The sequence below is a fragment of the Pelodiscus sinensis genome, chromosome 13 (genome assembly GCF_049634645.1).
Source record: "Pelodiscus sinensis isolate JC-2024 chromosome 13, ASM4963464v1, whole genome shotgun sequence".
In the NCBI taxonomy this organism is placed as follows: domain Eukaryota; kingdom Metazoa; phylum Chordata; order Testudines; family Trionychidae; genus Pelodiscus; species Pelodiscus sinensis.
Genome location: NC_134723.1, coordinates 28,811,337 through 28,823,640, shown reverse-complemented (window position 1 = coordinate 28,823,640; position 12,304 = coordinate 28,811,337). Strand labels below are relative to the sequence as shown.

The 12,304-nt window shown below is 46.6% G+C and overlaps 1 protein-coding gene across 1 annotated transcript in view; it reads left to right on the top strand.

The window, feature by feature from the left end:
* The window catches only part of COL4A5 (collagen type IV alpha 5 chain), a 145,537-nt gene that overhangs the window by 44,847 nt on the left and 88,386 nt on the right, over positions 1–12,304 (top strand). The window lies entirely within an intron of this gene.

Genomic DNA, 12,304 nt, shown 5'->3' with positions numbered 1-12,304 from the left:
AAAAAGAGAATAATGCAATACCGGGAAGGGTGGACATCTTCCAGGAACATGTCTTCCAATTTGAATCAAACTGGGTTCCCAGTTATTGCTGATAAGATCTCTGGCTTGCATTTGTTTTTAGAGTGATTATAATTAGTTATGGAGAGCTCCTTACTAAGCATCAAGGTGGACCTGGTGGAAAACAGAATTCAAGGCTTGTGGCTTGCAGAATGCTACCGTCTCCTAGGATTGGATGCTGCCATCCCTCTGAGAAACAGACACTTTTTTTTGTGATGGGAATAGGCTCTTCCATCTCATATAAGGGAGGTGGCTGGTACTGTTTTGTATGAAGAGAATGTTCCCAAGTTCATACTTTTTTATGTACTTAAATGGCTGTGTCCACTTATTCTTTTTTCCTGATTAAACAAACCTTTTTTTTTTTTTTTTGGTCTTCCCTGATATCATGATTTTCTAGACCTTAATCATTTGTTGCTCTTTGGAATCTTTTCCAATTTGTCCAAATCTTTCTGAAGCATGGCACCCAGAACTGAACACAATACTTGAGGTGAGGCCTGAGTAGAGCAGAATTATTTCTCATGGCTTACTTCCAAACCTCCTGCTAATATGCCCCAGAATGTTTGTGTGGGGGTTGTGGGTGTGTTTTGTTTTGTTTTTTGTTTTTACAACAGTGTTACACATTCTAATCTGCACCGATTAGGCCTCAATTGGAGTATTGTGTCCAGTTCTGGGCACCACATTTCAAGAAAGGTGTGGAGACATTGGAGAAGGTCCAGAGAAGAGCAACAAAAATGATTAAAGGTCTAGACAACATGAACTATGAGGAAAGACTGAAGGGGGTGGGGGTGTGTGTGTGTGTGTGTGTCCCCAAAAAAAAAGACTGAGAGGGGACATGATGATGGTTTTCAGGTATCTAAGGGTGTCATGGGGGGCCTCTGACATAGGACAAGAAGCAATGGGCTTAAACTGCACCAAGGGAGGTTTAGGTTGGATATTAGGAAAAACTTCCTGCCTGTCAAGGTGGTTAACACCGGAATAAATTGCCCAGGGAGGTTGTAGAATCTCCATCACTGGAGATATTTAGGAACAGGTTCGGGTTCTTAACTTTTTTCCAGATGGGGACCCTTTTTGACAATTCAAGAAGACTTGGTGACCCAGGGCATTTCAAAAAATGTGTGAATGGCTCCTTAAGAGCCACCTGCGGAGACACCTGGCGACCCTTTTGAAATGTAATGGTGACCCATAGAATGGGAAACCCTGTTAGACAAACAGGGATGATCTAGATCAGTGTTTCTCAACCAGTGGCATGAGTACACTTAGGGGTACTTGAAAGAAATCTGGGGGGTACGTCAACACAACTGAAATTTGGAGAACTGAATTTTTGTTTTAAGCTTTACAGCACTTTATTTTCGTGTGGGTTTTTTTATATCCAAAAATTTCACCGCCTGCCCAGCTATGATTAAGTTGTTTAAACAAATGTTACACTTTTTTTCCTACCGTTGCATCTGAAAACTAAGTACTGGGGGTACTTCATTTAAAAAAAAAAAAGCTGAACACTGATCTAGGTCTGGGGTGGCAAGCCCGTTAAAGACAGAGCCAAAATAGTGGTGGATAGCATGTGAAGAGCCACATATTATATATTTATTGTTATATCTATAATCGTATCTATATATAGATATAGTACACAAAATATAGTGATAAAAATAACATTACAGGACATTTCAGACAAGAGCCCTTCCTCAGCTGTGTTAACAAAGTTGACAAACAAGTTGTTTCAAATTTTTGTTCCAGAAGATGCTTAAAACATAACATTCACTCCAAAGGGTTCCAAAGTTCCAAGTCTGGGTGGAACTAAGAGAATGACAAAATACATTTGTTGAGATCTTCATGAGAGCATATTACAACTCCAAAAATGACAGTATATCTCAGGAAGAGATTGGGTTTGCTGCCAGGAAACTGTTGGAAAAAACATCGTCTCAACAAATCCCACAAATAGGCATGAGAGTCTCATTTTAGTGCCTATACTAACACCTCCTTTTGAAGTTGTGCCTTGAACAGCTTTAGTTTGTTGACAAATGCAAATACACTTTGCACCAGGTCAGGCAACACCTTCAATTTTCCTTGTAGGTTCAGGTTGAGTCTATCCAGATGACACAGCATATGCACCAGAAAAACCAAATCTAAAAACCACTGGCTGTGTCTACACTGGCAAGTTATTCCGGTAAATCAGCCGCTTTTCCGGGAAAAACTTGCCAGCTGTCTACACTGGCCGCTTGAACTTCTGGGAAAGCACTGACGATCTAATGTAAAATCATCAGTGCTTTTCCAGAAAAACTATGCTACTCCCATTCGGGCAAAAGTCTCTTTCCGGAAAACTGTTCTGGAAAAGGGCCAGTATAGACAGAACAGTAGTGTTTTCCGCAAAAAAACCCCAATCGCAAAAATGACGATCGGGGCTTTTTTGCGGAATAGCGCGTCTAGATTGACCACAGACGCTTTTCCGGAAACAGTGCTTTTCCGGAAAAGCGTCCTGCCAATCTAGATGCGCTTTTCCGAAAATGCTTTTAACGGAAAAGTTTTCCGTTAAAAGCATTTCCGGAAAATCATGCCAGTGTAGATGTAGCCATGGTGTACCTGAGAGCTTGGGATATTCCTTATGCTTCTCTTCCATGAACAGTTTCACAGAGTCTAAAATTTCAAAAAAACAAAGCAGCACTTTGCCTATTGAATGCCAACTTACAGTAGAGTGCAGTGGCAGGTCTCCTGGAAGATCTTGATCAAGTTCAATAATGATATTCTTGAATTGTTTGTGGTTAAGGGCACGTGCGTGAATATAACTGACAGTTTCTTGCACAGGTTTCATTATGTGGTCTAAATTCAGGTTTTTAGACACCAGTTGCTCCAGATGGATAATGCAGTGAAACATCCAGAACTCAGGGAAACTGTCATCAGCTCTACATAGCCCCAAAAGTCCATTCACAGATCAGATCATAGATAGCATTGCTATTGCTGCAAGTTTCGGTAAAAGCAGTTGTGGTTTTGCAAACACCTCCATCAATGTTTCTTTCACATCAATGCCATGAGTTCTGTCTTTTAACGGTATGATATCCAGGAGTTCTTTGATTACACAATCCTCTGACACAGTCTGTACAAATATTGCCAATTAAGGTTTGTCCTGTACATCACAAGACTCATCCAGTGTGATACTGAGGTACTCACACTTCTGAAGATCTGAATACAAATGTGATTTTAGGTGCATCACTTGTCAGAGATTCTGTATTCAATTGTGTGGTGTGAGAGTTGAAGGTCTGAAACCATTTTTTTTTCCAGATTTGTCATTTTCCAAGCATGCAGAAGTACTGTGAAGAGGGATATGGGGGTCATAATGGACCACAAGCCAAATATGAACCATAGAATACTAGAGCTGGAAGGGACTTTGAGAGATCAAGTCTGGTCCCCTGTCCTCATGGCAGAATCAAGTACTATCTAGATCAGGGGTGGCCAACCTGTGGCTCACAAGCCACATGCAGCTCTTTGATTTAAAAAAAATGCAGCTCCTGCTGGTTCTGCTCAGGCTGTCTGCTCTGCGCAAGGCGCCCCAGTGCGGGCTCATGACCAGGCCGCTCTGCACAAGGTGCCCAGCACCTGCTCATGGCCAGGCTGCCCTGCGCCGCATTCCAGTGAGTGCTCACAGCTCAGCCGCTCGGTGCATGGCATCCCAGCCAGTGCATGCTCAAGGCCAGATCAAAGCCCTAGGTGGGCTGGATCCAGCCTGCTGAGAGGCTTTTCCCCACCCCTGGCCTAAGCAGTTATTTCCCATTTTGTACACATGCATAGGGTTGCCAGATAGTTTCAACAAAAATACCGAACTCCTCCTCTTCTCCTCCCCCCCCCCCCAAAAAAAAAAACACCAGGGGAAAAAAATGCCATTCTTCAAAAATGGCAACCAGCCGGGAAGAGGCAAATCAAACGCAGGATATTTAAATCCTGGGCTTGATTTACAACTTCAAATACCTACATTATCCTCCCTAATTCGAACTAGGGGGCTAGTGTTGACATACCTCTCTTAGGGTAAGGGATTGACTCTGTACAGAAATTTGCAAAGGGATAATGGATTGAGGTCTGTTATTCCACACCTCTATGGATTATTCATTTACTTAACATGCTTGTTAACAAAAAAAGTTTCTCTGAAGACACAAACCCACAGTTGGAAAACTGCAATACTAAGCATCTCTGGTATCTTCTAGACTGAGCACTGAGTCCCATTAGATCTGTATAGATTATTTAAATTAATCTATACAGAAGCTTCTAGAACCCCATAAGATTGGGTCTCTGATCTATGAACTACTGGAACTTCTTTGCAAAACTTTTCTTTAACATTACATGCTTATATTGTTTCCTACATTATAACTCTGATGGCTCCCTATGGAATAAAGGTTATTACTTTTAAGATAGTGTAGAATTACGTTTTAGGCTTTTTTTTTTCTTCTTCCAAGCATTTCATCAAACCAATTCAAATAAAAAAAAATTTTTTTTTTTTTAATCATTGGGTCTTTAGCCTTCCTGCACGCATTTCATATTAGTGATACCAGTAGGAAAAACCCTCTGTACCTGGAAACCAGTGGAATATGGCAACACTGTGCATGGGCAGTAGTATACAGAATGTCTCGCAGGACACACACAACGCCAGTGTTGCCCAGCGCTGATATAGGAGGCTAGGCTGTGATCATAACACAGCCATAGTACTAATTCGTCTGTAATCTGATAATGCGAGCCTAAAACTCACTTGGATTTCACAATAGTCACAGATATGGTTTTAGACAATCCATCTGACAGGTTCAGTCACAGAAATCTCTTTAGGGTTGTCCCCCAGTGTGCTGATCAGGCCACTGATACCAGCCTTCCTGCCTTCCGGGGCTCCACCGCACGTTATCCTGGGGCCGAAAGCTCTGGTCCTCATCCAGCAAAGGCACAAAGTGGAGTAACTGCCATCCCACAAGTAGAACTCTGAGACATTGAACCAGTTCAGTTCTGGGAGGACTCTGGGTATGATTCAACACTTCATGCCTTTCAAAGCACGTTTTTAAGATCTGTTAGCAATTCAGCCACTTTTGTCTGGTGACATTTTTTTTTGGGGGGGGGGGTCTGGCATTTGAATACAGAAACAGTTGCTGTATTTGCCTAATGAATCCCTTAAGTCAAATAGCGTGGGGATGAGAAAGGAATAGAGATCAGAATTGATCTTGCAGGCAGAGTCTATCCAGAAAGTAAGCTGTTTGATAGATATGTGACAGAGCATCCCTGTTTTAGGGCTTATCTACACTGGCACGTTTTATTGCCAAAAACAGGTTTTTGCAACAAAAACCTCCGTATTCACATTACAACGTGACAAATGTCACAACATACAGCCATTTTTGGTGACAAAACTTCTAGTCCTGTGAGAGACTTCTGTGTCTGCATTGTAGACAATCACACCGTGTGTACTAGGTAGGTTAATTGTTGACTTTATTGGACTCCAGCATATATCCCATAATGCTGTGTTTTGCCACCCTGGACATCACCTTGCTCTCCGCTGCCTTTCAGTCATGTAATGTTTACAGTTAAACAGATGCTTCCCTCCCACTTGCAAACTCTGAGAACTTTAAATCCATTTCCTGTGTCTGTGGGACATCGTATGGTGCCCCTCATAGCATCTTCTCAGGGAAACTGGAGTGGTGGCACTCGATCCAAACACCCTACTGCTTGGAGCAGTGCAGAGCTTTTGGATCCAATTGGTGTGTGGGGTGAAGAATTGGTGCAATCAGAGCTGCAAGTGACCCTGTAGGAACTAGGAAAGATATGGTCACATTTCTCAAGCCCTGTGTTAGAGCCAAGATGAAGGAATTCCAGAAGGCAAACAGTCGGTCTGATGCTGCACCCAAAACATGCTGGTTGTATAAAAAACTGCATGGAATCCTGGTTTGGAGATCTTGTAACCAAACCCCAGGATACTAATTAGCTCTCAGAGAAAAGAACTAGAACAAATAAGATGATGAGCGGATTGGTGAGGGTCAGTCTGGTGACAACCTGTGCACCAGGCAGCAAGGAATTGTTCTCAGTCCCAATGTTTGTGAGGACGCTCCGCAAATCTACGTGGGAAAGATTCAGGGTATGTTGCTGTGCAGGTGCTTGGGATTAGAAGCTGAGTGGGCAGCAGCCGTGCTGGGCGGTAAGTTTTTCTATGCGATGAATGGGGCAACGTATGGGACGAGCAGAGGCTATATTTCTGTGAGCTGGCTAGCACTCACTGGATCTATGCTGTGGCCAGACAGAAAATCGTTGCGCACACGGATAGCAATGGAATCTTCCTGGGAAATGGCGTTTGAAGATTTGCCTGATGAATGGATTCATCTTGTCACTAGGGATGTAATGACTAGTGACTCAACAAGTTGCTTTGTCCCGCTTCTATCAGAGAGAGGCAGCAAGAGGGGAGCAGGAGCTGGCTTAAAAGCCAGTTCCCCCAGCACCGTCTCCTGCTGGGGGGAGGGGAGGTTGCACAGTGAGGAACTGGTGGCACTTCTGCCTTTGAAATGTAGCAAGAGCGAGGTTTTGGGTACATTTCAAAAAGCAGATAAGTCGCAGCGAGTACAGGGTGAGCAGGGCACTGGTTGAGTCCTCCGCTGGTCCCATGCCTCCCCTGCAAAGTTCTTGTACATTTCAAAGGCGGAGGTGCCCTTATTGACGAATAGAATAGTCGATGGAAATTCTATCAACTATTCTGTTAGCCAATTTAATCTAAATTGAATATCTCTACCTGTCACTGATTATCATGGCAGGGCTACTGTTTCCCCACCTATGTCATATGACACTTTCCCAAACCAGTCCTCAGTGTGTGCTGCTGAAATCAAGGCAACACATAGGGTATGTCTACACTACCCTCCTAGTTCGAACTAGGAGGGTAATGTAGGCATACCGCACTTGCAAAAGAAGCCCGGGATTTGAATTTCCCGGGCTTCATTTGCATAAGCGGGGCGCCGCCATTTTTAAAACCCCCCTCGTTCGAACCCCGTGCAGTGCAGCTACACGGGGCACGAACTAGGTAGTTCGAACTAGGCTTTCTAGGCTGCACGGGGTTCGAACGAGCGGGGTTTTAAAAATGGCGGCGCCCCGCTTATGCAAATGAAGCCCGGGAAATTCAAATCCCGGGCTTCATTTGCAAGTGCGGTATGCCTACATTACCCCGCTAGTTCAAACTAGCGGCGTAGTGTAGACATACCCAGAGTTTGGCTGCATAAGGACCAGAGATCCGCTGCCCCCACTCTTCTCCAAAAGCTGAGCCTGAGTTTGGTTATAAACCTTGAGCAGGGATATATCAGCAAGACTGATTGCAGCCTGTGGACAAGGGTAAGATTATCAAAAGTTGCCTTTTATAACTACTGCACAACCATGGTCTGTACTTTCTTGGAGTAATAAACAGCTCTACTCCCCCCCCCCTCCCCCCCCCCCCCAGTGTTAAAACTCCCCATGATTAGTGCCTGTAGAAATCTGTGTTTCCCATTAGGCTAATACAATAAAGTGGGACATTTTCTTCAGGGGCATGCATGTTTGTTAAATTTTCACTATCTTTATCATGTACAGTCCCTCTATTGTTCATGGTTACTTTTGCCAACCAGACCTTGAACTCTGGCATATCCAGCAGCAGACAGACTGTGTCAGGTCCGGGGAGGAGGGGGGTGGAATCAAAGGATATGGTGAAGAAATTGTATCACTCAAGCTAGTGTGAGGACAAAGGAGCAGAGGCAAGCTAGGGCCAGGGACTGTAGAGAAAAGAGACAAGTTACAGCCAGGCAAGCCAGAAATGAGACTACTACGTGCATTTTGCAGCTCACACAGGACCAATATGACATCTCGAGGAGTATAATCGAGATGATTAATTGTGACTAGAACCAAAGGCGCATGTGTGCTCGCTGTCTTCTCTCCCTCCCCCTGCCTGTGAAAGCAGCTATGATAGTTGCACATTAGCATAGCTGTGATTTTTTTTCTTTCTGAAGAACCCTTACCATCCCCTACCCTAAAACATCAATAAAAACAAATGCTGGGCTAGGGATGTGAAAGGGATGTAGTTGATTAACCAATGCGTAGAAACTTATAGGCTAATGCTATAGACTACACACATTTCCCCCCCCCTCCCCCCACCACTTGCCAGTGAATTATTTAGCTGGCTGCCCAGCAGCCCAGCTCCATTCTCACTCGGTCCAGGAGCTCAGACCACACCCTAGACAGGGCTGCTGCCACCTCACGCTGCTGCCTCTTTATCAGAGGCAGCAGCTTGGGGCAAAAGGCAGCCAGTTCACAAGGGGAGCTAGTTTTTAAACTAGCAGACCAGCTCCCGCCTGGCACTCTGCGCTGCTGTCTCTGACATAGAGGCAGCAGTGTGAAGTGGCAGAGGTCTTCTTGGGAGTGAGGCCGGAGCGCACTGGCTGCCGCAATAGTCGACTAACCAATAAGAATTCATGAGGCTACTTGACTGTTCAATAACCTGATATTTAACATCCCTATGCTGTGCATATTTGCATGAGTTTTTATTTTGTGTTAAACAGCTCACACCCATCGTTCTGGCCTCTGCCGAAGTCTGTATTAACCCTTTTATTCCATGGGTCTGCTATGCTTAGATCAGTGATACTCAAAGTTTTTGGCCCATGGTCCACTCAATGCAGACCTTTCTGTAGACCACCAGCCAACCCTCCATGATGACAAAATGGGTGTAGGAGGAGGTGGGGATGTAGGATCTGCTGGAGCAGGCTGGAAGTGCAGGGTCAGGGCATGAGGCAGATCGGGGGGGGGGTGCTTACCTGGCTCCGTGCCTCCTGTTGCTCCTAGGCACCACCCCCGCTGTTCCCATTGGCTGCCATTCTCGCTATGGGAGCATCGGGGAATAATTTTCTGTGCTGCCGTTCCCCAAGCTGCAAGAATGAGCAGCAGCATGTGGCATCACTTTCTTCCCCCTCAAACCTGATCCAGACCACGAGGTCCCCTCCCTCTCCCTTCCGCCCTGCAGTGGGAAACTGGCACTGGCATTCCACCCTTGCTGTCCAGGTGCTTCATGAGCCAGGGCTGCAAGGGGTTGGCTTCATCACCTAGGCCAATGGTCACTGACCTGTAGATCGGGATTTACTGGTAGATCTTGGAGCCTCTGACAAGTGATCCTGACTGGTTTGGCCAAGAGGCTATCAAGTGCCGGTAAGTCAGCTGCCTCTCCCCCCTGCTGAGCACCTCCTGCCCTTTGCCTGGGAGCTTCCCCCTACCTCCCGGGAGCCTCCTGCTTGTGGTTCAGAGCAGGGAAGGGAGAGGAGGGGCACTGATATCAGGGTGCCCCTTCTTCCACCCTGTAGTCTATCTCCACAGAACAGGGAGAGCGGGACAACAGGGCCTGGGATGGAAGGAGTTTGCTGGCTGCTTTTGGGAGTGGTGCAGAGCCAGGGCAGAAGTGAGCCTGACTTAGCCCCACTGCACCACCACCCAGGAGTCACTTGTGGTAAGCAGTGTCCAGCTGGAGCCAGCTCCAAACCCTTGCTCCAGACATGTACTCCCATCTACACACCAACTCCCTGCCCCAGGCTCAGCTCAGAGCCCCCTCACGTGCCAAATGCCTTAACCCAAGACCAGAGCCTGTACCCCAGCCCTCTGCCCCTGCCTGGTGAAAGGGAGGGAGAATGGGAGGATGGAGTGAGCAGGGGCAGAGCCTCAGAGAAGAGCATGAAGGAGACGGAGCAAAGGTATTTGGGTTTAAGGTAGATCCTGGATTGCATTTAAATTCAAAAAGCGATCTTGGGCTTAAAAAGATTGGAGACCACTGACCTAGGATTACTAAGGGTATTTCCACATTCCACTCCCCCACCCCCACCCCGTAATCTTATGGCCTAGAAAGAAGATCCCAGCATGACACCTCCTGTACGGGTCCCTGTCCCTGAAGAGATGTGCATCATACACCTTACCAGACCACCCCCATTTATGCCTGTGGTGATCCACAAGTGCCTGACACGCCAAGGAGAAGTACTCCCTTTCGATGAATGTACTTTGAGGCAAGGTGGGGTGGTGCTATAATGTGGGCGTGCGTCCCATCTGTTGCCCCACCTGAGTTGAAGTCCATTTCAGCAGAGCCAGTCGCTGTTATCCACGTTTCCCAGAGTCACTGTCTCATCCATCAAAATATAACTAATTGCCCTGTGCACTTGCAGAAGTGCTACCATGCCAGGCTATGGAAGACCTGGTATGCCAGCAGACTTCCCCACTCCAAGCTGATTTGCAACTGAATGGTAGCAGTCTGGAGTGACCACACGCTTCTCTACCAGCTCTCATTCGGGTGTCCTTGGATGCAGTTCAGGAGCCAGCTCAGCACATGGTTCCAGGAGGGTGGTTTTACAAATCTGAAAGTTCTGTAGCGACTGCTCTTCATCCCCCACCTGCATGACAATGTAATCTCACTGCTCAGATGGTTTCCCTTGCCCAAGACCGACAATCCACTGTGCATACCAGGTCTGTCCTAGCCCAGTGCAGTAACAATGCATCATCCTCCGAATCAGATTCCAATTCCGAATCTGAGTTGTCATCCTCTGCTAGTAGGTCCAGAAGTAGGTATGCTGCAATGTGTGATGTCTTCCGTACACTGCTCACGAGGGCCAGAAGTCAGGGATCCAGGTTTTCTTGACACTTTTGTGCCAACTCTGTAGTGTAAGCCATAAGCCCGGGAAAAAAGAGGTGGCTAATGAGATGTTTTTCACGTTCCCAACATGCCTAGCGCTACATTGCTCAATCCCATAGGGTATGTCTACACTACCCTGCTAGTGCGAACTAGCGGGGTAATGTATGCATACCGAACGTGCAAATGAAGCCCGGGATTTGAATTTCCCGGGCTTTATTTGCATAAGCCGGCCGGCGCCATTTTTAAATGCCGGCTTGTTCGAACCCCGTGCCGCGCGGCTACACGCGGCACGGGCTAGATAGTTCGAACTAGCTAGCCATTCTGAACTGTCTGTACGCCTCGCTGGCCCTCATGCACAAAAACATTTCCGGAAAAGGGCTTTTGCCCGAATGGGAACATCAAAGCATTTGCGCAAGAAGCACTGATTTTGGACATTAGAACGTCAGTGCTTTTGCGCAAAATCAAGGGGCCAGTGTAGACAGCTGGCAAGTTATTCCGCAGCCCAACAGTTTTGTGCATGGTGCATGCAGACCAAGTAGCTGGCCATCTGCATATGCCAAAAAGAAGTTTGTTCATACAGACTGGAAGTTTGGAAGCAAAACACTAGTGCAACCATGGGCATCTGGTAGTCTAGGCCGGGGAAGGCTTTGTCTTCCCAGATCACCAGGCATGGCCCAGCTCACTCTCTGCCCCCAGAACACCTGTTGTAGGTATTGTGGGGGCAGAGTGTTGCTGTCCTCAGTGCCCGCCCTCCCCTGGCTCTGGGGAAGGAAGGCTGAAGCCGCACCGAGCACCCTGCTTCCTTCCCAGTGCTCCGGGGCTGGTGCCATTCTCTCCCTGGTGCTCCGGGGCCGGGGAGGCTGGGGCAAGTGCAGTCCGCCCGCATCCCTCCCTTCCCTGTGGTGGTGGGGGGGGAGGGGTGTATGTGGCACCGCCTCCCCAGGAAGTGGGTGGGGTTTCAGCAGAAGGGGTGTGGCTGGGGACTTGCCTCCCCCAGCCCTACCTTCACCAACAGCCCAGAAAGTTGGGGGTGGAGGGGCAATTCTAGATGGAAGCTCTTTCAAAATCTGTCTCCTGTCTTGCTTACATAAAGGTAACTCACTTCAAGAAACATGATTCATGTCTTTCTATGGCCAGGTACTTGTCTGTCAAACAGTGCCTTATGGAGGAAATACCTATTCACTCTGTAATTAGTCTGAAGTAATTCCCTAAGGAAATGTCTGTAGTAAAGTCCTATAACTATCCCCTACCCTAGTGTTTTCAAATCATCTGTTCATGGTTGGAGGCAGACTTGGTAGCAGAGTCTGAACAAGAGTTGCTCTGGCAACAGTTTGCCTCCTGCTAGGCCCACATTTGCTTTGATGTTACTTTTAAGCAGCCTTTGGAGCATGTTAGTTTCATAATCCAAAAGGTAGGTGTTTACAAGATCTGCATCTCTTTGCAGTTCTCTATAACTGTTTGTTTTGCTTCCTGTGTCTTTTTTCCTTCCCTTCAAATGCTTTCGGTCTCCCAACTTAATCTTTTGTTTAGATCTAAGACCCTTAAACATACAGCTGAACTTTTGGTTCTAAACATAATTACAGGAACAGTTGGGCAATATTCTTTAAAAAAAAAAAAAGTCTAAGC